This window comes from Oryzias latipes, chromosome 1, assembly GCF_053564925.1.
Source record: "Oryzias latipes strain Hd-rR chromosome 1, Olatipes_Hd-rR_3.1".
Taxonomy (NCBI): domain Eukaryota; kingdom Metazoa; phylum Chordata; class Actinopteri; order Beloniformes; family Adrianichthyidae; genus Oryzias; species Oryzias latipes.
The window spans coordinates 3,498,720-3,520,057 of record NC_136237.1 but is presented as its reverse complement, the minus strand read 5'-3'; the positions used below and the strand labels follow the sequence as shown (position 1 = coordinate 3,520,057).

The following is a 21,338-nucleotide window of genomic DNA, read 5'->3' as shown; positions in this document are numbered from 1 at the left end:
CAGTGCCCATTTATTTTTACTGTAGCAAAATTCTTCAGTTTGTTGTGTTGTTCATCTTGCTGCCATTGGGATGTTTGTCTTCTTGACTGCAACATGTGTCTACTTTAAAAAGTCAAACAGATGTCCAGATGGATCAGGTAACTCTGCCCCACACATGCTGCTAGTACTCCTGGGCTGATAGTTCAAATGCACATTAATTACTGCATAAACATATACATGGGCAAGTAAATGGCTTGTGCCACTGTGCAACAATGATGGGCTCTTGGACTAGAGGCGGGAACTCTTCCCTGCAGAAATTTGCACAGGCTGGGAGATTCTACCTTTAATGTTGGGGTAGCATCACTTGTGTGGGCATTGGTGGTATAGTGGTAGCATAGCTGCTTGCCATGCAGTTGACCTGGGTTCAATTCCCAGCCAATGCATTGATTGCTGTTTTTGTTATGTTCAGTAACCTTCTTGTGTCAAAGTATTTCATTAAAACATGTAGAGTGTCAACGTAAAAAGCCCAATGTCGATCTATGACAAGGAAAGCTTAGCTCACACTACTGAAATGCTGGCGTTTTCGTCTTGTAAGAGAAATCATTCAATGCTGAGAGATGCTTTCATTCATTGGGTTATCTTCTTTAGGATGTGGTCAACACGCAAGGTTGGACTCTCTTTGAAAAATGGTTCAGGATGTGTGTCATTGTAGGTTAAACTAGTGTTTCATGCCAGTTTCCTTTTGAACATAGAGGATTCCCTGACCGGGAATTGAAACCGGACCGTGTCGGTGAAAGCGCCAAATCCTAGCCATTAGACCATCAGGGAAATTCTCCTGTGGAAATGCTTCAAGAGAGTTGGCATTGGTGGCATAGGGGATGTCATAGCTGGGCGGGTGAATGGCTTGGGCTACTGTGCAACAATGATGGGTTCTTGGACTGGATGTGGGGACTCTTCCTTGCACAACTTTGCACAGTCTTAGACATTCTAGTTTTAATGCGGTGTCCTTTTGACACAGTGGGCATTGGTGGTATAGTGGTAGCATAGCTGCCTTCCAAGCAGTTGACCTGGGTTCAATTCCCAGCCAATGCATTGATTAGTGTTTTTGAGAATTAAACTTCATGCTAAATATTATTGAAATAAAACTTGTAGAATGTCAACCTGTAATGTCTAATGTTGATCCAAGACATGGAAAACATAGCCCACACACTACTGAAGTGTCGAATTTTCCATCTTCATGTCTATATTGCCAGAGAAATCATTCAAATGCTGAGAAATATTTGCTTCTCTTGGAATCCCTTGTTTAGAATGTGTTCAAATGACAAGGTTGGTTCAAGTCTTAGATAAGTCTCTATTGAAAGTGGTTTATAATGTGTGTCATTATGTGCATAGGCTAAACTAGGGTTTCAGGTGAAATCTCCTTTAAACATGGTGGATTCCCTGACCAGGAATTGAATCCAGACCATGGCGGTGAGAGCGCCAAATCCTAGCCATTAGACCATGAGGGAAATTCCTGCATGAAGCAAACAACATTTTTAACAGACTACAAGAATTAGCATACGTTGCAAAAGACTGCAATTTTGATGTGGCCTTGTTGTAGATATTTCTGATTTTTGGAACAGTGCCCATTTATTTTTACTGTAGCAAATTTCTTCAGTTTGTTGTGTTGTTCATCTTGCTGCCATTGGGATGTTTGTCTTCTTGACTGCAACATGTGTCTACTTTAAAAAGTCAAACAGATGTCCAGATGGATCAGGTAACTCTGCCCCACACATGCTGCTAGTACTCCTGGGCTGATAGTTCAAATGCACATTAATTACTGCATAAACATATACATGGGCAAGTAAATGGCTTGTGCCACTGTGCAACAATGATGGGCTCTTGGACTAGAGGCGGGAACTCTTCCCTGCAGAAATTTGCACAGGCTGGGAGATTCTACCTTTAATGTTGGGGTAGCATTACTTGTGTGGGCATTGGTGGTATAGTGGTAGCATAGCTGCTTGCCATGCAGTTGACCTGGGTTCAATTCCCAGCCAATGCATTGATTGCTGTTTTTGTTATGTTCAGTAATCTTCTTGTGTCAAAGTATTTCATTAAAACATGTAGAGTGTCAACGTAAAAAGCCCAATGTCGATCTATGACAAGGAAAGCTTAGCTCACACTACTGAAATGCTGGCGTTTTCGTCTTGTAAGAGAAATCATTCAATGCTGATAGATGCTTTCATTCATTGGGTTATCTTCTTTAGGATGTGGTCAACACGCAAGGTTGGTCTCTCTTTGAAAAATGGTTCAGGATGTGTGTCATTGTAGGTTAAACTAGTGTTTCATGCCAGTTTCCTTTTGAACATAGAGGATTCCCTGACCGGGAATTGAAACCGGACCGTGTCGGTGAAAGCGCCAAATCCTAGCCATTAGACCATCAGGGAAATTCTCCTGTGGAAATGCTTCAAGAGAGTTGGCATTGGTGGCATAGGGGATGTCATAGCTGGGCGGGTGAATGGCTTGGGCTACTGTGCAACAATGATGGGTTCTTGGACTGGATGTGGGGACTCTTCCTTGCACAACTTTGCACAGTCTTAGACATTCTAGTTTTAATGCGGTGTCCTTTTGACACAGTGGGCATTGGTGGTATAGTGGTAGCATAGCTGCCTTCCAAGCAGTTGACCTGGGTTCAATTCCCAGCCAATGCATTGATTAGTGTTTTTGAGAATTAAACTTCATGCTAAATATTATTGAAATAAAACTTGTAGAATGTCAACCTGTAATGTCTAATGTTGATCCAAGACATGGAAAACATAGCCCACACACTACTGAAGTGTCGAATTTTCCATCTTCATGTCTATATTGCCAGAGAAATCATTCAAATGCTGAGAAATATTTGCTTCTCTTGGAATCCCTTGTTTAGAATGTGTTCAAATGACAAGGTTGGTTCAAGTCTTAGATAAGTCTCTATTGAAAAGTGGTTTATAATGTGTGTCATTATGTGCATAGGCTAAACTAGGGTGGATTCCCTGACCGGGAATTGAACCCGGACCGTGGCGGTGAGAGCGCCAAATCCTAGCCATTAGACCATGAGGGAAATTCCTGCATGAAGCAAACAACATTTTTAACAGACTACAAGAATTAGCATACGTTGCAAAAGACTGCAATTTTGATGTGGCCTTGTTGTAGATATTTCTGATTTTTGGAACAGTGCCCATTTATTTTTACTGTAGCAAATTTCTTCAGTTTGTTGTGTTGTTCATCTTGCTGCCATTGGGATATTTGTCTTCTTGACTGCAACATGTGTCTACTTTAAAAAGTCAAACAGATGTCCAGATGGATCAGGTAACTCTGCCCCACACATGCTGCTAGTACTCCTGGGCTGATAGTTCAAATGCACATTAATTACTGCATAAACATATACATGGGCAAGTAAATGGCTTGTGCCACTGTGCAACAATGATGGGCTCTTGGACTAGAGGCGGGAACTCTTCCCTGCAGAAATTTGCACAGGCTGGGAGATTCTACCTTTAATGTGGGGGTAGCATCACTTGTGTGGGCATTGGTGGTATAGTGGTAGCATAGCTGCTTGCCATGCAGTTGACCTGGGTTCAATTCCCAGCCAATGCATTGATTGCTGTTTTTGTTATGTTCAGTAACCTTCTTGTGTCAAAGTATTTCATTAAAACATGTAGAGTGTCAACGTAAAAAGCCCAATGTCGATCTATGACAAGGAAAGCTTAGCTCACACTACTGAAATGCTGGCGTTTTCGTCTTGTAAGAGAAATCATTCAATGCTGAGAGATGCTTTCATTCATTGGGTTATCTTCTTTAGGATGTGGTCAACACGCAAGGTTGGTCTCTCTTTGAAAAATGGTTCAGGATGTGTGTCATTGTAGGTTCAACTAGTGTTTCATGCCAGTTTCCTTTTGAACATAGAGGATTCCCTGACCGGGAATTGAACCCGGACCGTGTCGGTGAAAGCGCCAAATCCTAGCCATTAGACCATCAGGGAAATTCTCCTGTGGAAATGCTTCAAGAGAGTTGGCATTGGTAGCATAGGGGATGTCATAGCTGGGCGGGTGAATGGCTTGGGCTACTGTGCAACAATGATGGGTTCTTGGACTGGATGTGGGGACTCTTCCTTGCACAACTTTGCACAGTCTTAGACATTCTAGTTTTAATGCGGTGTCCTTTTGACACAGTGGGCATTGGTGGTATAGTGCTAGCATAGCTGCCTTCCAAGCAGTTGACCTGGGTTCAATTCCCAGCCAATGCATTGATTAGAGTTTTTGAGAATTAAACTTCATGCTAAATATTATTGAAATAAAACCTGTAAAATGTCAACCTGTAATGTCTAATGTTGATCCAAGACATGGAAAACATAGCCCACACACTACTGAAGTGTCGAATTTTCCATCTTCATGTCTATATTGCCAGAGAAATCATTCAAATGCTGAGAAATATTTGCTTCTCTTGGAATCCCTTGTATAGAATGTGTTCAAATGACAAGGTTGGTTCAAGTCTTAGATAAGTCTCTATTGAAAAGTGGTTTATAATGTGTGTCATTATGTGCATAGGCTAAACTAGGGTTTCAGGTGAGTTCTCCTTTAAACATGGTGGATTCCCTGACCGGGAATTGAACCCAGACCGTGGCGGTGAGAGCGCCAAATCCTAGCCATTAGACCATGAGGGAAATTCCTGCATGAAGCAAACAACATTTTTAACAGACTACAAGAATTAGCATACGTTGCAAAAGACTGCAATTTTGATGTGGCCTTGTTGTAGATATTTCTGATTTTTGGAACAGTGACCATTTATTTTTACTGTAGCAAATTTCTTCAGTTTGTTGTGTTGTTCATCTTGCTGCCATTGGGATGTTTGTCTTCTTGACTGCAACATGTGTCTACTTTAAAAAGTCAAACAGATGTCCAGATGGATCAGGTAACTCTGCCCCACACATGCTGCTAGTACTCCTGGGCTGATAGTTCAAATGCACATTAATTACTGCATAAACATATACATGGGCAAGTAAATGGCTTGTGCCACTGTGCTACAATGATGGGCTCTTGGACTAGAGGCGGGAACTCTTCCCTGCAGAAATTTGCACAGGCTGGGAGATTCTACCTTTAATGTGGGGGTAGCATCACTTCTGTGGGCATTGGTGGTATAGTGGTAGCATAGCTGCTTGCCATGCAGTTGACCTGGGTTCAATTCCCAGCCAATGCATTGATTGCTGTTTTTGTTCTGTTCAGTAACCTTCTTGTGTCAAAGTATTTCATTAAAACATGTAGAGTGTCAACGTAAAAAGCCCAATGTCGATCTATGACAAGGAAAGCTTAGCTCACACTACTGAAATGCTGGCATTTTTGTCTTGTAAGAGAAATCATTCAATGCTAAGAGATGCTTTCATTCATTGGGTTATCTTCTTTAGGATGTGGTCAACACGCAAGGTTGGTCTCTTTTTGAAAAATGGTTCAGGATGTGTGTCATTGTAGGTTAAACTAGTGTTTCATGCCAGTTTCCTTTTGAACATAGAGGATTCCCTGACCGAGAATTGAACCCGGACCGTGTCGGTGAAAGCACCAAATCCTAGCCATTAGACCATCAGGGAAATTCTCCTGTGGAAATGCTTCAAGAGAGTTGGCATTGGTGGCATAGGGGATGTCATAGCTGGGCGGGTGAATGGCTTGGGCTACTCTGCAACAATGATGGGCTCTTGGACTAGAGGCGGGAACTCTTCCCTGCAGAAATTTGCACAGGCTGGGAGATTCTACCTTTAATGTGGGGGTAGCATCACTTGTGTGGGCATTGGTGGTATAGTGGTAGCATAGCTGCTTGCCATGCAGTTGACCTGGGTTCAATTCCCAGCCAATGCATTGATTGCTGTTTTTGTTATGTTCAGTAACCTTCTTGTGTCAAAGTATTTCATTAAAACATGTAGAGTGTCAACGTAAAAAGCCCAATGTCGATCTATGACAAGGAAAGCTTAGCTCACACTACAGAAATCCTGGCGTTTTTGTCTTGTAAGAGAAATCATTCAATGCTGAGAGATGCTTTCATTCATTGGGTTATCTTCTTTAGGATGTGGTCAACACGCAAGGTTGGTCTCTCTTTGAAAAATGGTTCAGGATGTGTGTCATTGTAGGTTAAAGTAGTGTTTCATGCCAGTTTCCTTTTGAACATAGAGGATTCCCGGACCGGGAATTGAACCCGGACCGTGGCGGTGAAAGCGCCAAATCCTAGCCATTAGACCATCAGGGAAATTCTCCTGTGGAAATGCTTCAAGAGAGTTGGCATTGGTAGCATAGGGGATGTCATAGCTGGGCGGGTGAATGGCTTGGGCTACTGTGCAACAATGATGGGTTCTTGGACTGGATGTGGGGACTCTTCCTTGCACAACTTTGCACAGTCTTAGACATTCTAGTTTTAATGCGGTGTCCTTTTGACACAGTGGGCATTGGTGGTATAGTGGTAGCATAGCTGCCTTCCAAGCAGTTGACCTGGGTTCAATTCCCAGCCAATGCATTGATTAGTGTTTTTGAGAATTAAACTTCATGCTAAATATTATTGAAATAAAACCTGTAAAATGTCAACCTGTAATGTCTAATGTTGATCCAAGACATGGAAAACATAGCCCACACACTACTGAAGTGTCGAATTTTCCATCTTCATGTCTACATTGCCAGAGAAATCATTCAATGCTGAGAAATGTTTGCTTCTCTTGGAATCCCTTGTTTAGAATGTGTTCAAATGACAAGGTTGGTTCAAGTCTTAGATAAGTCTCTATTGAAAAGTGGTTTATAATGTGTGTCATTATGTGCATAGGCTAAACTAGGGTTTCAGGTGAGTTCTCCTTTAAACATGGTGGATTCCCTGACCGGGAGTTGAACCCGGACCGTGGCGGTGAGAGCGCCAAATCCTAGCCATTAGACTATCAGGGAAATTCTCCTGTGGAAATGCTTCAAGAGAGTTGGCATTGGTGGCATAGGGGATGTCATAGCTGGGCGGGTGAATGGCTTGGGCTACTGTGCAACAATGATGGGTTCTTGGACTGGATGTGGGGACTCTTCCTTGCACAACTTTGCACAGTCTTAGACATTCTAGTTTTAATGCGGTGTCCTTTTGACACAGTGGGCATTGGTGGTATAGTGGTAGCATAGCTGCCTTCCAAGCAGTTGACCTGGGTTCAATTCCCAGCCAATGCATTGATTAGTGTTTTTGAGAATTAAACTTCATGCTAAATATTATTGAAATAAAACCTGTAAAATGTCAACCTGTAATGTCTAATGTTGATCCAAGACATGGAAAACATAGCCCACACACTACTGAAGTGTCGAATTTTCCATCTTCATGTCTATATTGCCAGAGAAATCATTCAAATGCTGAGAAATATTTGCTTCTCTTGGAATCCCTTGTTTAGAATGTGTTCAAATGACAAGGTTGGTTCAAGTCTTAGATAAGTCTCTATTGAAAAGTGGTTTATAATGTGTGTCATTATGTGCATAGGCTAAACTAGGGTTTCAGGTGAGTTCTCCTTTAAACATGGTGGATTCCGTGACCGGGAATTGAACCCAGACCGTGGCGGTGAGAGCGCCAAATCCTAGCCATTAGACCATGAGGGAAACTCCTGCATGAAGCAAACAACATCTTTAACAGACTACAAGAATTAGCATACGTTGCAAAAGACTGCAATTTTGATGTGGCCTTGTAAATATTTCTGATTTTTGGAACAGTGCCCATTTATTTTTACTGTAGCAAATTTCTTCAGTTTGTTGTGTTGTTCATCTTGCTGCCATTGGGATGTTTGTCTTCTTGACTGCAACATGTGTCTACTTTAAAAAGTCAAACAGATGTCCAGATGGATCAGGTAACTCTGCCCCACACATGCTGCTAGTACTCCTGGGCTGATAGTTCAAATGCACATTAATTACTGCATAAACATATACATAGGCAAGTAAATGGCTTGTGCCACTGTGCAACAATGATGGGCTCTTGGACTAGAGGCGGGAACTCTTCCCTGCAGAAATTTGCACAGGCTGGGAGATTCTACCTTTAATGTGGGGGTAGCATCACTTGTGTGGGCATTGGTGGTATAGTGGTAGCATAGCTGCTTGCCATGCAGTTGACCTGGGTTCAATTCCCAGCCAATGCATTGATTGCTGTTTTTGTTATGTTCAGTAACCTTCTTGTGTCAAAGTATTTCATTAAAACATGTAGAGTGTCAACGTAAAAAGCCCAATGTCGATCTATGACAAGGAAAGCTTAGCTCACACTACTGAAATGCTGGCGTTTTCGTCTTGTAAGAGAAATCATTCAATGCTGAGAGATGCTTTCATTCATTGGGTTATCTTCTTTAGGATGTGGTCAACACGCAAGGTTGGTCTCTCTTTGAAAAATGGTTCAGGATGTGTGTCATTGTAGGTTAAACTAGTGTTTCATGCCAGTTTCCTTTTGAACATAGAGGATTCCCTGACCGGGAATTGAAACCGGACCGTGTCGGTGAAAGCGCCAAATCCTAGCCATTAGACCATCAGGGAAATTCTCCTGTGGAAATGCTTCAAGAGAGTTGGCATTGGTAGCATAGGGGATGTCATAGCTGGGCGGGTGAATGGCTTGGGCTACTGTGCAACAATGATGGGTTCTTGGACTGGATGTGGGGACTCTTCCTTGTACAACTTTGCACAGTCTTAGACATTCTAGTTTTAATGCGGTGTCCTTTTGACACAGTGGGCATTGGTGGTATAGTGGTAGCATAGCTGCCTTCCAAGCAGTTGACCTGGGTTCAATTCCCAGCCAATGCATTGATTAGTGTTTTTGAGAATTAAACTTCATGCTAAATATTATTGAAATAAAACCTGTAAAATGTCAACCTGTAATGTCTAATGTTGATCCAAGACATGGAAAACATAGCCCACACACTACTGAAGTGTCGAATTTTCCATCTTCATGTCTATATTGCCAGAGAAATCATTCAAATGCTGAGAAATATTTGCTTCTCTTGGAATCCCTTGTTTAGAATGTGTTCAAATGACAAGGTTGGTTCAAGTCTTAGATAAGTCTCTATTGAAAAGTGGTTTATAATGTGTGTCATTATGTGCATAGGCTAAACTAGGGTTTCAGGTGAGTTCTCCTTTAAACATGGTGGATTCCGTGACCGGGAATTGAACCCAGACCGTGGCGGTGAGAGCGCCAAATCCTAGCCATTAGACCATGAGGGAAATTCCTGCATGAAGCAAACAACATTTTTAACAGACTACAAGAATTAGCATACGTTGCAAAAGACTGCAATTTTGATGTGGCCTTGTTGTAGATATTTCTGATTTTTGGAACAGTGCCCATTTATTTTTACTGTAGCAAATTTCTTCAGTTTGTTGTGTTGTTCATCTTGCTGCCATTGGGATGTTTGTCTTCTTGACTGCAACATGTGTCTACTTTAAAAAGTCAAACAGATGTCCAGATGGATCAGGTAACTCTGCCCCACACATGCTGCTAGTACTCCTGGGCTGATAGTTAAAATGCACATTAATTACTGCATAAACATATACATGGGCAAGTAAATGGCTTGTGCCACTGTGCAACAATGATGGGCTCTTGGACTAGAGGCGGGAACTCTTCCCTGCAGAAATTTGCACAGGCTGGGAGATTCTACCTTGAATGTGGGGGTAGCATCACTTGTGTGGGCATTGGTGGTATAGTGGTAGCATAGCTGCTTGCCATGCAGTTGACCTGGGTTCAATTCCCAGCCAATGCATTGATTGCTGTTTTTGTTATGTTCAGTAACCTTCTTGTGTCAAAGTATTTCATTAAAACATGTAGAGTGTCAACGTAAAAAGCCCAATGTCGATCTATGACAAGGAAAGCTTAGCTCACACTACTGAAATGCTGGCGTTTTCGTCTTGTAAGAGAAATCATTCAATGCTGAGAGATGCTTTCATTCATTGGGTTATCTTCTTTAGGATGTGGTCAACACGCAAGGTTGGTGTCTCTTTGAAAAATGGTTCAGGATGTGTGTCATTGTAGGTTAAACTAGTGTTTCATGCCAGTTTCCTTTTGAACATAGAGGATTCCCTGACCGGGAATTGAAACCGGACCGTGTCGGTGAAAGCGCCAAATCCTAGCCATTAGACCATCAGGGAAATTCTCCTGTGGAAATGCTTCAAGAGAGTTGGCATTGGTAGCATAGGGGATGTCATAGCTGGGCGGGTGAATGGCTTGGGCTACTGTGCAACAATGATGGGTTCTTGGACTGGATGTGGGGACTCTTCCTTGTACAACTTTGCACAGTCTTAGACATTCTAGTTTTAATGCGGTGTCCTTTTGACACAGTGGGCATTGGTGGTATAGTGGTAGCATAGCTGCCTTCCAAGCAGTTGACCTGGGTTCAATTCCCAGCCAATGCATTGATTAGTGTTTTTGAGAATTAAACTTCATGCTAAATATTATTGAAATAAAACCTGTAAAATGTCAACGTGTAATGTCTAATGTTGATCCAAGACATGGAAAACATAGCCCACACACTACTGAAGTGTCGAATTTTCCATCTTCATGTCTATATTGCCAGAGAAATCATTCAAATGCTGAGAAATATTTGCTTCTCTTGGAATCCCTTGTTTAGAATGTGTTCAAATGACAAGGTTGGTTCAAGTCTTAGATAAGTCTCTATTGAAAAGTGGTTTATAATGTGTGTCATTATGTGCATAGGCTAAACTAGGGTTTCAGGTGAGTTCTCCTTTAAACATGGTGGATTCCGTGACCGGGAATTGAACCCAGACCGTGGCGGTGAGAGCGCCAAATCCTAGCCATTAGACCATGAGGGAAATTCCTGCATGAAGCAAACAACATTTTTAACAGACTACAAGAATTAGCATACGTTGCAAAAGACTGCAATTTTGATGTGGCCTTGTTGTAGATATTTCTGATTTTTGGAACAGTGCCCATTTATTTTTACTGTAGCAAATTTCTTCAGTTTGTTGTGTTGTTCATCTTGCTGCCATTGGGATGTTTGTCTTCTTGACTGCAACATGTGTCTACTTTAAAAAGTCAAACAGATGTCCAGATGGATCAGGTAACTCTGCCCCACACATGCTGCTAGTACTCCTGGGCTGATAGTTAAAATGCACATTAATTACTGCATAAACATATACATGGGCAAGTAAATGGCTTGTGCCACTGTGCAACAATGATGGGCTCTTGGACTAGAGGCGGGAACTCTTCCCTGCAGAAATTTGCACAGGCTGGGAGATTCTACCTTGAATGTGGGGGTAGCATCACTTGTGTGGGCATTGGTGGTATAGTGGTAGCATAGCTGCTTGCCATGCAGTTGACCTGGGTTCAATTCCCAGCCAATGCATTGATTGCTGTTTTTGTTATGTTCAGTAACCTTCTTGTGTCAAAGTATTTCATTAAAACATGTAGAGTGTCAACGTAAAAAGCCCAATGTCGATCTATGACAAGGAAAGCTTAGCTCACACTACTGAAATGCTGGCGTTTTCGTCTTGTAAGAGAAATCATTCAATGCTGAGAGATGCTTTCATTCATTGGGTTATCTTCTTTAGGATGTGGTCAACACGCAAGGTTGGTGTCTCTTTGAAAAATGGTTCAGGATGTGTGTCATTGTAGGTTAAACTAGTGTTTCATGCCAGTTTCCTTTTGAACATAGAGGATTCCCTGACCGGGAATTGAAACCGGACCGTGTCGGTGAAAGCGCCAAATCCTAGCCATTAGACCATCAGGGAAATTCTCCTGTGGAAATGCTTCAAGAGAGTTGGCATTGGTAGCATAGGGGATGTCATAGCTGGGCGGGTGAATGGCTTGGGCTACTGTGCAACAATGATGGGTTCTTGGACTGGATGTGGGGACTCTTCCTTGCACAACTTTGCACAGTCTTAGACATTCTAGTTTTAATGCGGTGTCCTTTTGACACAGTGGGCATTGGTGGTATAGTGGTAGCATAGCTGCCTTCCAAGCAGTTGACCTGGGTTCAATTCCCAGCCAATGCATTGATTAGTGTTTTTGAGAATTAAACTTCATGCTAAATATTATTGAAATAAAACCTGTAAAATGTCAACCTGTAATGTCTAATGTTGATCCAAGACATGGAAAACATAGCCCACACACTACTGAAGTGTCGAATTTTCCATCTTCATGTCTATATTGCCAGAGAAATCATTCAAATGCTGAGAAATATTTGCTTCTCTTGGAATCCCTTGTTTAGAATGTGTTCAAATGACAAGGTTGGTTCAAGTCTTAGATAAGTCTCTATTGAAAAGTGGTTTATAATGTGTGTCATTATGTGCATAGGCTAAACTAGGGTTTCAGGTGAGTTCTCCTTTAAACATGGTGGATTCCGTGACCGGGAATTGAACCCAGACCGTGGCGGTGAGAGCGCCAAATCCTAGCCATTAGACCATGAGGGAAATTCCTGCATGAAGCAAACAACATTTTTAACAGACTACAAGAATTAGCATACGTTGCAAAAGACTGCAATTTTGATGTGGCCTTGTAAATATTTCTGATTTTTGGAACAGTGCCCATTTATTTTTACTGTAGCAAATTTCTTCAGTTTGTTGTGTTGTTCATCTTGCTGCCATTGGGATGTTTGTCTTCTTGACTGCAACATGTGTCTACTTTAAAAAGTCAAACAGATGTCCAGATGGATCAGGTAACTCTGCCCCACACATGCTGCTAGTACTCCTGGGCTGATAGTTCAAATGCACATTAATTACTGCATAAACATATACATGGGCAAGTAAATGGCTTGTGCCACTGTGCAACAATGATGGGCTCTTGGACTAGAGGCGGGAACTCTTCCCTGCAGAAATTTGCACAGGCTGGGAGATTCTACCTTTAATGTGGGGGTAGCATCACTTGTGTGGGCATTGGTGGTATAGTGGTAGCATAGCTGCTTGCCATGCAGTTGACCTGGGTTCAATTCCCAGCCAATGCATTGATTGCTGTTTTTGTTATGTTCAGTAACCTTCTTGTGTCAAAGTATTTCATTAAAACATGTAGAGTGTCAACGTAAAAAGCCCAATGTCGATCTATGACAAGGAAAGCTTAGCTCACACTACTGAAATGCTGGCGTTTTCGTCTTGTAAGAGAAATCATTCAATGCTGAGAGATGCTTTCATTCATTGGGTTATCTTCTTTAGGATGTGGTCAACACGCAAGGTTGGTCTCTCTTTGAAAAATGGTTCAGGATGTGTGTCATTGTAGGTTAAACTAGTGTTTCATGCCAGTTTCCTTTTGAACATAGAGGATTCCCTGACCGGGAATTGAAACCGGACCGTGTCGGTGAAAGCGCCAAATCCTAGCCATTAGACCATCAGGGAAATTCTCCTGTGGAAATGCTTCAAGAGAGTTGGCATTGGTAGCATAGGGGATGTCATAGCTGGGCGGGTGAATGGCTTGGGCTACTGTGCAACAATGATGGGTTCTTGGACTGGATGTGGGGACTCTTCCTTGCACAACTTTGCACAGTCTTAGACATTCTAGTTTTAATGCGGTGTCCTTTTGACACAGTGGGCATTGGTGGTATAGTGGTAGCATAGCTGCCTTCCAAGCAGTTGACCTGGGTTCAATTCCCAGCCAATGCATTGATTAGTGTTTTTGAGAATTAAACTTCATGCTAAATATTATTCAAATAAAACCTGTAAAATGTCAACCTGTAATGTCTAATGTTGATCCAAGACATGGAAAACATAGCCCACACACTACTGAAGTGTCGAATTTTCCATCTTCATGTCTATATTGCCAGAGAAATCATTCAAATGCTGAGAAATATTTGCTTCTCTTGGAATCCCTTGTTTAGAATGTGTTCAAATGACAAGGTTGGTTCAAGTCTTAGATAAGTCTCTATTGAAAAGTGGTTTATAATGTGTGTCATTATGTGCATAGGCTAAACTAGGGTTTCAGGTGAGTTCTCCTTTAAACATGGTGGATTCCGTGACCGGGAATTGAACCCAGACCGTGGCGGTGAGAGCGCCAAATCCTAGCCATTAGACCATGAGGGAAATTCCTGCATGAAGCAAACAACATTTTTAACAGACTACAAGAATTAGCATACGTTGCAAAAGACTGCAATTTTGATGTGGCCTTGTAAATATTTCTGATTTTTGGAACAGTGCCCATTTATTTTTACTGTAGCAAATTTCTTCAGTTTGTTGTGTTGTTCATCTTGCTGCCATTGGGATGTTTGTCTTCTTGACTGCAACATGTGTCTACTTTAAAAAGTCAAACAGATGTCCAGATGGATCAGGTAACTCTGCCCCACACATGCTGCTAGTACTCCTGGGCTGATAGTTCAAATGCACATTAATTACTGCATAAACATATACATGGGCAAGTAAATGGCTTGTGCCACTGTGCAACAATGATGGGCTCTTGGACTAGAGGCGGGAACTCTTCCCTGCAGAAATTTGCACAGGCTGGGAGATTCTACCTTTAATGTGGGGGTAGCATCACTTGTGTGGGCATTGGTGGTATAGTGGTAGCATAGCTGCTTGCCATGCAGTTGACCTGGGTTCAATTCCCAGCCAATGCATTGATTGCTGTTTTTGTTATGTTCAGTAACCTTCTTGTGTCAAAGTATTTCATTAAAACATGTAGAGTGTCAACGTAAAAAGCCCAATGTCGATCTATGACAAGGAAAGCTTAGCTCACACTACTGAAATGCTGGCGTTTTCGTCTTGTAAGAGAAATCATTCAATGCTGAGAGATGCTTTCATTCATTGGGTTATCTTCTTTAGGATGTGGTCAACACGCAAGGTTGGTCTCTCTTTGAAAAATGGTTCAGGATGTGTGTCATTGTAGGTTAAACTAGTGTTTCATGCCAGTTTCCTTTTGAACAGAGAGGATTCCCTGACCGGGAATTGAAACCGGACCGTGTCGGTGAAAGCGCCAAATCCTAGCCATTAGACCATCAGGGAAATTCTCCTGTGGAAATGCTTCAAGAGAGTTGGCATTGGTAGCATAGGGGATGTCATAGCTGGGCGGGTGAATGGCTTGGGCTACTGTGCAACAATGATGGGTTCTTGGACTGGATGTGGGGACTCTTCCTTGCACAACTTTGCACAGTCTTAGACATTCTAGTTTTAATGCGGTGTCCTTTTGACACAGTGGGCATTGGTGGTATAGTGGTAGCATAGCTGCCTTCCAAGCAGTTGAGCTGGGTTCAATTCCCAGCCAATGCATTGATTAGAGTTTTTGAGAATTAAACTTCATGCTAAATATTATTGAAATAAAACCGGTAAAATGTCAACCTGTAATGTCTAATGTTGATCCAAGACATGGAAAACATAGCCAACACACTACTGAAGTGTCGAATTTTCCATCTTCATGTCTATATTGCCAGAGAAATCATTCAAATGCTGAGAAATATTTGCTTCTCTTGGAATCCCTTGTTTAGAATGTGTTCAAATGACAAGGTTGGTTCAAGTCTTAGATAGGTCTCTATTGAAAAGTGGTTTATAATGTGTGTCATTATGTGCATAGGCTAAACTAGGGTTTCAGGTGAGTTCTCCTTTAAACATGGTGGATTCCCTGACCGGGAATTGAACCCGGCCCGTGGCGGTGAGAGCACCAAATCCTAGCCATTAGACCATGAGGGAAATTCCTGCATGAAGCAAACAACATTTTTAACAGACTACAAGAATTAGCATACGTTGCAAAAGACTGCAATTTTGATGTGGCCTTGTTGTAGATATTTCTGATTTTTGGAACAGTGCCCATTTATTTTTACTGTAGCAGATTTCTTCAGTTTGTTGTGTTGTTCATCTTGCTGCCATTGGGATGTTTGTCTTCTTGACTGCAACATGTGTCTACTTTAAAAAGTCAAACAGATGTCCAGATGGATCAGGTAACTCTGCCCCACACATGCTGCTAGTACTCCTGGGCTGATAGTTAAAATGCACATTAATTACTGCATAAACATATACATGGGCAAGTAAATGGCTTGTGCCACTGTGCAACAATGATGGGCTCTTGGACTAGAGGCGGGAACTCTTCCCTGCAGAAATTTGCACAGGCTGGGAGATTCTACCTTTAATGTGGGGGTAGCATCAATTGTGTGGGCATTGGTGGTATAGTGGTAGCATAGCTGCTTGCCATGCAGTTGACCTGGGTTCAATTCCCAGCCAATGCATTGATTGCTGTTTTTGTTATGTTCAGTAACCTTCTTGTGTCAAAGTATTTCATTAAAACATGTAGAGTGTCAACGTAAAAAGCCCAATGTCGATCTATGACAAGGAAAGCTTAGCTCACACTACTGAAATGCTGGCGTTTTCGTCTTGTAAGAGAAATCATTCAATGCTGAGAGATGCTTTCATTCATTGGGTTATCTTCTTTAGGATGTGGTCAACACGCAAGGTTGGTCTCTCTTTGAAAAATGGTTCAGGATGTGTGTCATTGTAGGTTAAACTAGTGTTTCATGCCAGTTTCCTTTTGAACATAGAGGATTCCCGGACCGGGAATTGAACCCGGACCGTGGCGGTGAAAGCGCCAAATCCTAGCCATTAGACCATCAGGGAAATTCTCCTGTGGAAGTGCTTCAAGAGAGTTGGCATTGGTAGCATAGGGGATGTCATAGCTGGGCGGGTGAATGGCTTGGGCTACTGTGCAACAATGATGGGTTCTTGGACTGGATGTGGGGACTCTTCCTTGCACAACTTTGCACAGTCTTAGACATTCTAGTTTTAATGCGGTGTCCTTTTGACACAGTGGGCATTGGTGGTATAGTGGTAGCATAGCTGCCTTCCAAGCAGTTGACCTGGGTTCAATTCCCAGCCAATGCATTGATTAGAGTTTTTGAGAATTAAACTTCATGCTAAATATTATTGAAATAAAACCTGTAAAATGTCAACCTGTAATGTCTAATGTTGATCCAAGACATGGAAAACATAGCCCACACACTACTGAAGTGTCGAATTTTCCATCTTCATGTCTATATTGCCAGAGAAATCATTCAATGCTGAGAAATGTTTGCTTCTCTTGGAATCCCTTGTTTAGAATGTGTTCAAATGACAAGGTTGGTTCAAGTCTTAGATAAGTCTCTATTGAAAAGTGGTTTATAATGTGTGTCATTATGTGCATAGGCTAAACTAGGGTTTCAGGTGAGTTCTCCTTTAAACATGGTGGATTCCCTGACCGGGAATTGAACCCGGACCGTGGCGGTGAGAGCGCCAAATCCTAGCCATTAGACCATGAGGGAAATTCCTGCATGAAGCAAACAACATTTTTAACAGACTACAAGAATTAGCATACGTTGCAAAAGACTGCAATTTTGATGTGGCCTTGTTGTAGATATTTCTGATTTTTGGAACAGTGCCCATTTATTTTTACTGTAGCCAATTTCTTCAGTTTGTTGTGTTGTTCATCTTGCTGCCATTGGGATGTTTGTCTTCTTGACTGCAACATGTGTCTACTTTAAAAAGTCAAACAGATGTCCAGATGGATCAGGTAACTCTGCCCCACACATGCTGCTAGTACTCCTGGGCTGATAGTTCAAATGCACATTAATTACTGCATAAACATATACATGGGCAAGTAAATGGCTTGTGCCACTGTGCAACAATGATGGGCTCTTGGACTAGAGGCGGGAACTCTTCCCTGCAGAAATTTGCACAGGCTGGGAGATTCTACCTTTAATGTGGGGGTAGCATCACTTGTGTGGGCATTGGTGGTATAGTGGTAGCATAGCTGCTTGCCATGCAGTTGACCTGGGTTCAATTCCCAGCCAATGCATTGATTGCTGTTTTTGTTATGTTCAGTAACCTTCTTGTGTCAAAGTATTTCATTAAAACATGTAGAGTGTCAACGTAAAAAGCCCAATGTCGATCTATGACAAGGAAAGCTTAGCTCACACTACAGAAATGCTGGCGTTTTCATCTTGTAAGAGAAATCATTCAATGCTGAGAGATGCTTTCATTCATTGGGTTATCTTCTTTAGGATGTGGTCAACACGCAAGGTTGGTCTCTCTTTGAAAAATGGTTCAGGATGTGTGTTATTGTAGGTTAAACTAGTGTTTCATGCCAGTTTCCTTTTGAACATAGAGGATTCCCTGACCGGGAATTGAAACCGGACCGTGTCGGTGAAAGCGCCAAATCCTAGCCATTAGACCATCAGGGAAATTCTCCTGTGGAAATGCTTCAAGAGAGTTGGCATTGGTAGCATAGGGGATGTCATAGCTGGGCGGGTGAATGGCTTGGGCTACTGTGCAACAATGATGGGTTCTTGGACTGGATGTGGGGACTCTTCCTTGCACAACTTTGCACAGTCTTAGACATTCTAGTTTTAATGCGGTGTCCTTTTGACACAGTGGGCATTGGTGGTATAGTGGTAGCATAGCTGCCTTCCAAGCAGTTGACCTGGGTTCAATTCCCAGCCAATGCATTGATTAGTGTTTTTGAGAATTAAACTTCATGCTAAATATTATTCAAATAAAACCTGTAAAATGTCAACCTGTAATGTCTAATGTTGATCCAAGACATGGAAAACATAGCCCACACACTACTGAAGTGTCGAATTTTCCATCTTCATGTCTATATTGCCAGAGAAATCATTCAAATGCTGAGAAATATTTGCTTCTCTTGGAATCCCTTGTTTAGAATGTGTTCAAATGACAAGGTTGGTTCAAGTCTTAGATAAGTCTCTATTGAAAAGTGGTTTATAATGTGTGTCATTATGTGCATAGGCTAAACTAGGGTTTCAGGTGAGTTCTCCTTTAAACATGGTGGATTCCGTGACCGGGAATTGAACCCAGACCGTGGCGGTGAGAGCGCCAAATCCTAGCCATTAGACCATGAGGGAAATTCCTGCATGAAGCAAACAACATTTTTAACAGACTACAAGAATTAGCATACGTTGCAAAAGACTGCAATTTTGATGTGGCCTTGTAAATATTTCTGATTTTTGGAACAGTGCCCATTTATTTTTACTGTAGCAAATTTCTTCAGTTTGTTGTGTTGTTCATCTTGCTGCCATTGGGATGTTTGTCTTCTTGACTGCAACATGTGTCTACTTTAAAAAGTCAAACAGATGTCCAGATGGATCAGGTAACTCTGCCCCACACATGCTGCTAGTACTCCTGGGCTGATAGTTCAAATGCACATTAATTACTGCATAAACATATACATGGGCAAGTAAATGGCTTGTGCCACTGTGCAACAATGATGGGCTCTTGGACTAGAGGCGGGAACTCTTCCCTGCAGAAATTTGCACAGGCTGGGAGATTCTACCTTTAATGTGGGGGTAGCATCACTTGTGTGGGCATTGGTGGTATAGTGGTAGCATAGCTGCTTGCCATGCAGTTGACCTGGGTTCAATTCCCAGCCAATGCATTGATTGCTGTTTTTGTTATGTTCAGTAACCTTCTTGTGTCAAAGTATTTCATTAAAACATGTAGAGTGTCAACGTAAAAAGCCCAATGTCGATCTATGACAAGGAAAGCTTAGCTCACACTACTGAAATGCTGGCGTTTTCGTCTTGTAAGAGAAATCATTCAATGCTGAGAGATGCTTTCATTCATTGGGTTATCTTCTTTAGGATGTGGTCAACACGCAAGGTTGGTCTCTCTTTGAAAAATGGTTCAGGATGTGTGTCATTGTAGGTTAAACTAGTGTTTCATGCCAGTTTCCTTTTGAACAGAGAGGATTCCCTGACCGGGAATTGAAACCGGACCGTGTCGGTGAAAGCGCCAAATCCTAGCCATTAGACCATCAGGGAAATTCTCCTGTGGAAATGCTTCAAGAGAGTTGGCATTGGTAGCATAGGGGATGTCATAGCTGGGCGGGTGAATGGCTTGGGCTACTGTGCAACAATGATGGGTTCTTGGACTGGATGTGGGGACTCTTCCTTGCACAACTTTGCACAGTCTTAGACATTCTAGTTTTAATGCGGTGTCCTTTTGACACAGTGGGCATTGGTGGTATAGTGGTAGCATAGCTGCCTTCCAAGCAGTTGAGCTGGGTTCAATTCCCAGCCAATGCATTGATTAGAGTTTTTGAGAATTAAACTTCATGCTAAATATTATTGAAATAAAACCGGTAAAATGTCAACCTGTAATGTCTAATGTTGATCCAAGACATGGAAAACATAGCCAACACACTACTGAAGTGTCGAATTTTCCATCTTCATGTCTATATTGCCAGAGAAATCATTCAAATGCTGAGAAATATTTGCTTCTCTTGGAATCCCTTGTTTAGAATGTGTTCAAATGACAAGGTTGGTTCAAGTCTTAGATAGGTCTCTATTGAAAAGTGGTTTATAATGTGTGTCATTATGTGCATAGGCTAAACTAGGGTTTCAGGTGAGTTCTCCTTTAAACATGGTGGATTCCCTGACCGGGAATTGAACCCGGCCCGTGGCGGTGAGAGCACCAAATCCTAGCCATTAGACCATGAGGGAAATTCCTGCATGAAGCAAACAACATTTTTAACAGACTACAAGAATTAGCATACGTTGCAAAAGACTGCAATTTTGATGTGGCCTTGTTGTAGATATTTCTGATTTTTGGAACAGTGCCCATTTATTTTTACTGTAGCAGATTTCTTCAGTTTGTTGTGTTGTTCATCTTGCTGCCATTGGGATGTTTGTCTTCTTGACTGCAACATGTGTCTACTTTAAAAAGTCAAACAGATGTCCAGATGGATCAGGTAACTCTGCCCCACACATGCTGCTAGTACTCCTGGGCTGATAGTTAAAATGCACATTAATTACTGCATAAACATATACATGGGCAAGTAAATGGCTTGTGCCACTGTGCAACAATGATGGGCTCTTGGACTAGAGGCGGGAACTCTTCCCTGCAGAAATTTGCACAGGCTGGGAGATTCTACCTTTAATGTGGGGGTAGCATCAATTGTGTGGGCATTGGTGGTATAGTGGTAGCATAGCTGCTTGCCATGCAGTTGGCCTGGGTTCAATTCCCAGCCAATGCATTGATTGCTGTTTTTGTTATGTTCAGTAACCTTCTTGTGTCAAAGTATTTCATTAAAACATGTAGAGTGTCAACGTAAAAAGCCCAATGTCGATCTATGACAAGGAAAGCTTAGCTCACACTACTGAAATGCTGGCGTTTTCGTCTTGTAAGAGAAATCATTCAATGCTGAGAGATGCTTTCATTCATTGGGTTATCTTCTTTAGGATGTGGTCAACACGCAAGGTTGGTCTCTCTTTGAAAAATGGTTCAGGATGTGTGTCATTGTAGGTTAAACTAGTGTTTCATGCCAGTTTCCTTTTGAACATAGAGGATTCCCGGACCGGGAATTGAACCCGGACCGTGGCGGTGAAAGCGCCAAATCCTAGCCATTAGACCATCAGGGAAATTCTCCTGTGGAAGTGCTTCAAGAGAGTTGGCATTGGTAGCATAGGGGATGTC

The 21,338-nt window shown here is 42.0% G+C and overlaps 34 non-coding genes across 34 annotated transcripts; 27 read left to right on the top strand and 7 right to left on the bottom strand.

Annotated features, from left to right (window-relative positions):
* Nucleotides 1-351: 351 nt before the first annotated feature.
* trnag-gcc (transfer RNA glycine (anticodon GCC)) lies at nt 352-422 on the top strand. The gene has a single exon. It is a non-coding gene; the product is annotated as a tRNA-Gly (tRNA).
* A 578-nt stretch (nt 423-1,000) lies between these two features.
* Nucleotides 1,001-1,071, top strand: trnag-ucc (transfer RNA glycine (anticodon UCC)). The gene has a single exon. It is a non-coding gene; the product is annotated as a tRNA-Gly (tRNA).
* An 878-nt stretch (nt 1,072-1,949) lies between these two features.
* Nucleotides 1,950-2,020, top strand: trnag-gcc (transfer RNA glycine (anticodon GCC)). The gene has a single exon. It is a non-coding gene; the product is annotated as a tRNA-Gly (tRNA).
* Nucleotides 2,021-2,598: 578 nt separating this feature from the next.
* On the top strand, nt 2,599-2,669 carry trnag-ucc (transfer RNA glycine (anticodon UCC)). The gene has a single exon. It is a non-coding gene; the product is annotated as a tRNA-Gly (tRNA).
* Nucleotides 2,670-2,986: 317 nt separating this feature from the next.
* Nucleotides 2,987-3,058, bottom strand: trnae-cuc (transfer RNA glutamic acid (anticodon CUC)). Its single transcript has one exon. It is a non-coding gene; the product is annotated as a tRNA-Glu (tRNA).
* A 462-nt stretch (nt 3,059-3,520) lies between these two features.
* Nucleotides 3,521-3,591, top strand: trnag-gcc (transfer RNA glycine (anticodon GCC)). The gene has a single exon. It is a non-coding gene; the product is annotated as a tRNA-Gly (tRNA).
* Nucleotides 3,592-3,904: 313 nt separating this feature from the next.
* On the bottom strand, nt 3,905-3,976 carry trnae-uuc (transfer RNA glutamic acid (anticodon UUC)). Its single transcript has one exon. It is a non-coding gene; the product is annotated as a tRNA-Glu (tRNA).
* Nucleotides 3,977-4,169: 193 nt separating this feature from the next.
* trnag-ucc (transfer RNA glycine (anticodon UCC)) lies at nt 4,170-4,240 on the top strand. Its single transcript has one exon. It is a non-coding gene; the product is annotated as a tRNA-Gly (tRNA).
* An 879-nt stretch (nt 4,241-5,119) lies between these two features.
* Nucleotides 5,120-5,190, top strand: trnag-gcc (transfer RNA glycine (anticodon GCC)). The gene has a single exon. It is a non-coding gene; the product is annotated as a tRNA-Gly (tRNA).
* A 579-nt stretch (nt 5,191-5,769) lies between these two features.
* On the top strand, nt 5,770-5,840 carry trnag-gcc (transfer RNA glycine (anticodon GCC)). The gene has a single exon. It is a non-coding gene; the product is annotated as a tRNA-Gly (tRNA).
* A 313-nt stretch (nt 5,841-6,153) lies between these two features.
* trnae-uuc (transfer RNA glutamic acid (anticodon UUC)) lies at nt 6,154-6,225 on the bottom strand. The gene has a single exon. It is a non-coding gene; the product is annotated as a tRNA-Glu (tRNA).
* A 193-nt stretch (nt 6,226-6,418) lies between these two features.
* On the top strand, nt 6,419-6,489 carry trnag-ucc (transfer RNA glycine (anticodon UCC)). Its single transcript has one exon. It is a non-coding gene; the product is annotated as a tRNA-Gly (tRNA).
* Nucleotides 6,490-6,833: 344 nt separating this feature from the next.
* On the bottom strand, nt 6,834-6,905 carry trnae-cuc (transfer RNA glutamic acid (anticodon CUC)). The gene has a single exon. It is a non-coding gene; the product is annotated as a tRNA-Glu (tRNA).
* A 193-nt stretch (nt 6,906-7,098) lies between these two features.
* trnag-ucc (transfer RNA glycine (anticodon UCC)) lies at nt 7,099-7,169 on the top strand. The gene has a single exon. It is a non-coding gene; the product is annotated as a tRNA-Gly (tRNA).
* Nucleotides 7,170-8,045: 876 nt separating this feature from the next.
* trnag-gcc (transfer RNA glycine (anticodon GCC)) lies at nt 8,046-8,116 on the top strand. Its single transcript has one exon. It is a non-coding gene; the product is annotated as a tRNA-Gly (tRNA).
* Nucleotides 8,117-8,694: 578 nt separating this feature from the next.
* On the top strand, nt 8,695-8,765 carry trnag-ucc (transfer RNA glycine (anticodon UCC)). The gene has a single exon. It is a non-coding gene; the product is annotated as a tRNA-Gly (tRNA).
* An 879-nt stretch (nt 8,766-9,644) lies between these two features.
* trnag-gcc (transfer RNA glycine (anticodon GCC)) lies at nt 9,645-9,715 on the top strand. The gene has a single exon. It is a non-coding gene; the product is annotated as a tRNA-Gly (tRNA).
* A 578-nt stretch (nt 9,716-10,293) lies between these two features.
* trnag-ucc (transfer RNA glycine (anticodon UCC)) lies at nt 10,294-10,364 on the top strand. Its single transcript has one exon. It is a non-coding gene; the product is annotated as a tRNA-Gly (tRNA).
* Nucleotides 10,365-11,243: 879 nt separating this feature from the next.
* trnag-gcc (transfer RNA glycine (anticodon GCC)) lies at nt 11,244-11,314 on the top strand. Its single transcript has one exon. It is a non-coding gene; the product is annotated as a tRNA-Gly (tRNA).
* A 578-nt stretch (nt 11,315-11,892) lies between these two features.
* trnag-ucc (transfer RNA glycine (anticodon UCC)) lies at nt 11,893-11,963 on the top strand. The gene has a single exon. It is a non-coding gene; the product is annotated as a tRNA-Gly (tRNA).
* Nucleotides 11,964-12,839: 876 nt separating this feature from the next.
* Nucleotides 12,840-12,910, top strand: trnag-gcc (transfer RNA glycine (anticodon GCC)). The gene has a single exon. It is a non-coding gene; the product is annotated as a tRNA-Gly (tRNA).
* A 578-nt stretch (nt 12,911-13,488) lies between these two features.
* On the top strand, nt 13,489-13,559 carry trnag-ucc (transfer RNA glycine (anticodon UCC)). The gene has a single exon. It is a non-coding gene; the product is annotated as a tRNA-Gly (tRNA).
* Nucleotides 13,560-14,435: 876 nt separating this feature from the next.
* trnag-gcc (transfer RNA glycine (anticodon GCC)) lies at nt 14,436-14,506 on the top strand. Its single transcript has one exon. It is a non-coding gene; the product is annotated as a tRNA-Gly (tRNA).
* Nucleotides 14,507-15,084: 578 nt separating this feature from the next.
* trnag-ucc (transfer RNA glycine (anticodon UCC)) lies at nt 15,085-15,155 on the top strand. The gene has a single exon. It is a non-coding gene; the product is annotated as a tRNA-Gly (tRNA).
* An 879-nt stretch (nt 15,156-16,034) lies between these two features.
* Nucleotides 16,035-16,105, top strand: trnag-gcc (transfer RNA glycine (anticodon GCC)). Its single transcript has one exon. It is a non-coding gene; the product is annotated as a tRNA-Gly (tRNA).
* Nucleotides 16,106-16,418: 313 nt separating this feature from the next.
* On the bottom strand, nt 16,419-16,490 carry trnae-uuc (transfer RNA glutamic acid (anticodon UUC)). Its single transcript has one exon. It is a non-coding gene; the product is annotated as a tRNA-Glu (tRNA).
* A 193-nt stretch (nt 16,491-16,683) lies between these two features.
* On the top strand, nt 16,684-16,754 carry trnag-ucc (transfer RNA glycine (anticodon UCC)). Its single transcript has one exon. It is a non-coding gene; the product is annotated as a tRNA-Gly (tRNA).
* Nucleotides 16,755-17,098: 344 nt separating this feature from the next.
* trnae-cuc (transfer RNA glutamic acid (anticodon CUC)) lies at nt 17,099-17,170 on the bottom strand. Its single transcript has one exon. It is a non-coding gene; the product is annotated as a tRNA-Glu (tRNA).
* A 462-nt stretch (nt 17,171-17,632) lies between these two features.
* trnag-gcc (transfer RNA glycine (anticodon GCC)) lies at nt 17,633-17,703 on the top strand. Its single transcript has one exon. It is a non-coding gene; the product is annotated as a tRNA-Gly (tRNA).
* A 578-nt stretch (nt 17,704-18,281) lies between these two features.
* On the top strand, nt 18,282-18,352 carry trnag-ucc (transfer RNA glycine (anticodon UCC)). The gene has a single exon. It is a non-coding gene; the product is annotated as a tRNA-Gly (tRNA).
* Nucleotides 18,353-19,228: 876 nt separating this feature from the next.
* trnag-gcc (transfer RNA glycine (anticodon GCC)) lies at nt 19,229-19,299 on the top strand. The gene has a single exon. It is a non-coding gene; the product is annotated as a tRNA-Gly (tRNA).
* A 578-nt stretch (nt 19,300-19,877) lies between these two features.
* Nucleotides 19,878-19,948, top strand: trnag-ucc (transfer RNA glycine (anticodon UCC)). Its single transcript has one exon. It is a non-coding gene; the product is annotated as a tRNA-Gly (tRNA).
* Nucleotides 19,949-20,827: 879 nt separating this feature from the next.
* Nucleotides 20,828-20,898, top strand: trnag-gcc (transfer RNA glycine (anticodon GCC)). The gene has a single exon. It is a non-coding gene; the product is annotated as a tRNA-Gly (tRNA).
* Nucleotides 20,899-21,211: 313 nt separating this feature from the next.
* On the bottom strand, nt 21,212-21,283 carry trnae-uuc (transfer RNA glutamic acid (anticodon UUC)). The gene has a single exon. It is a non-coding gene; the product is annotated as a tRNA-Glu (tRNA).
* Between the last annotated feature and the right edge of the window lie 55 nt (nt 21,284-21,338).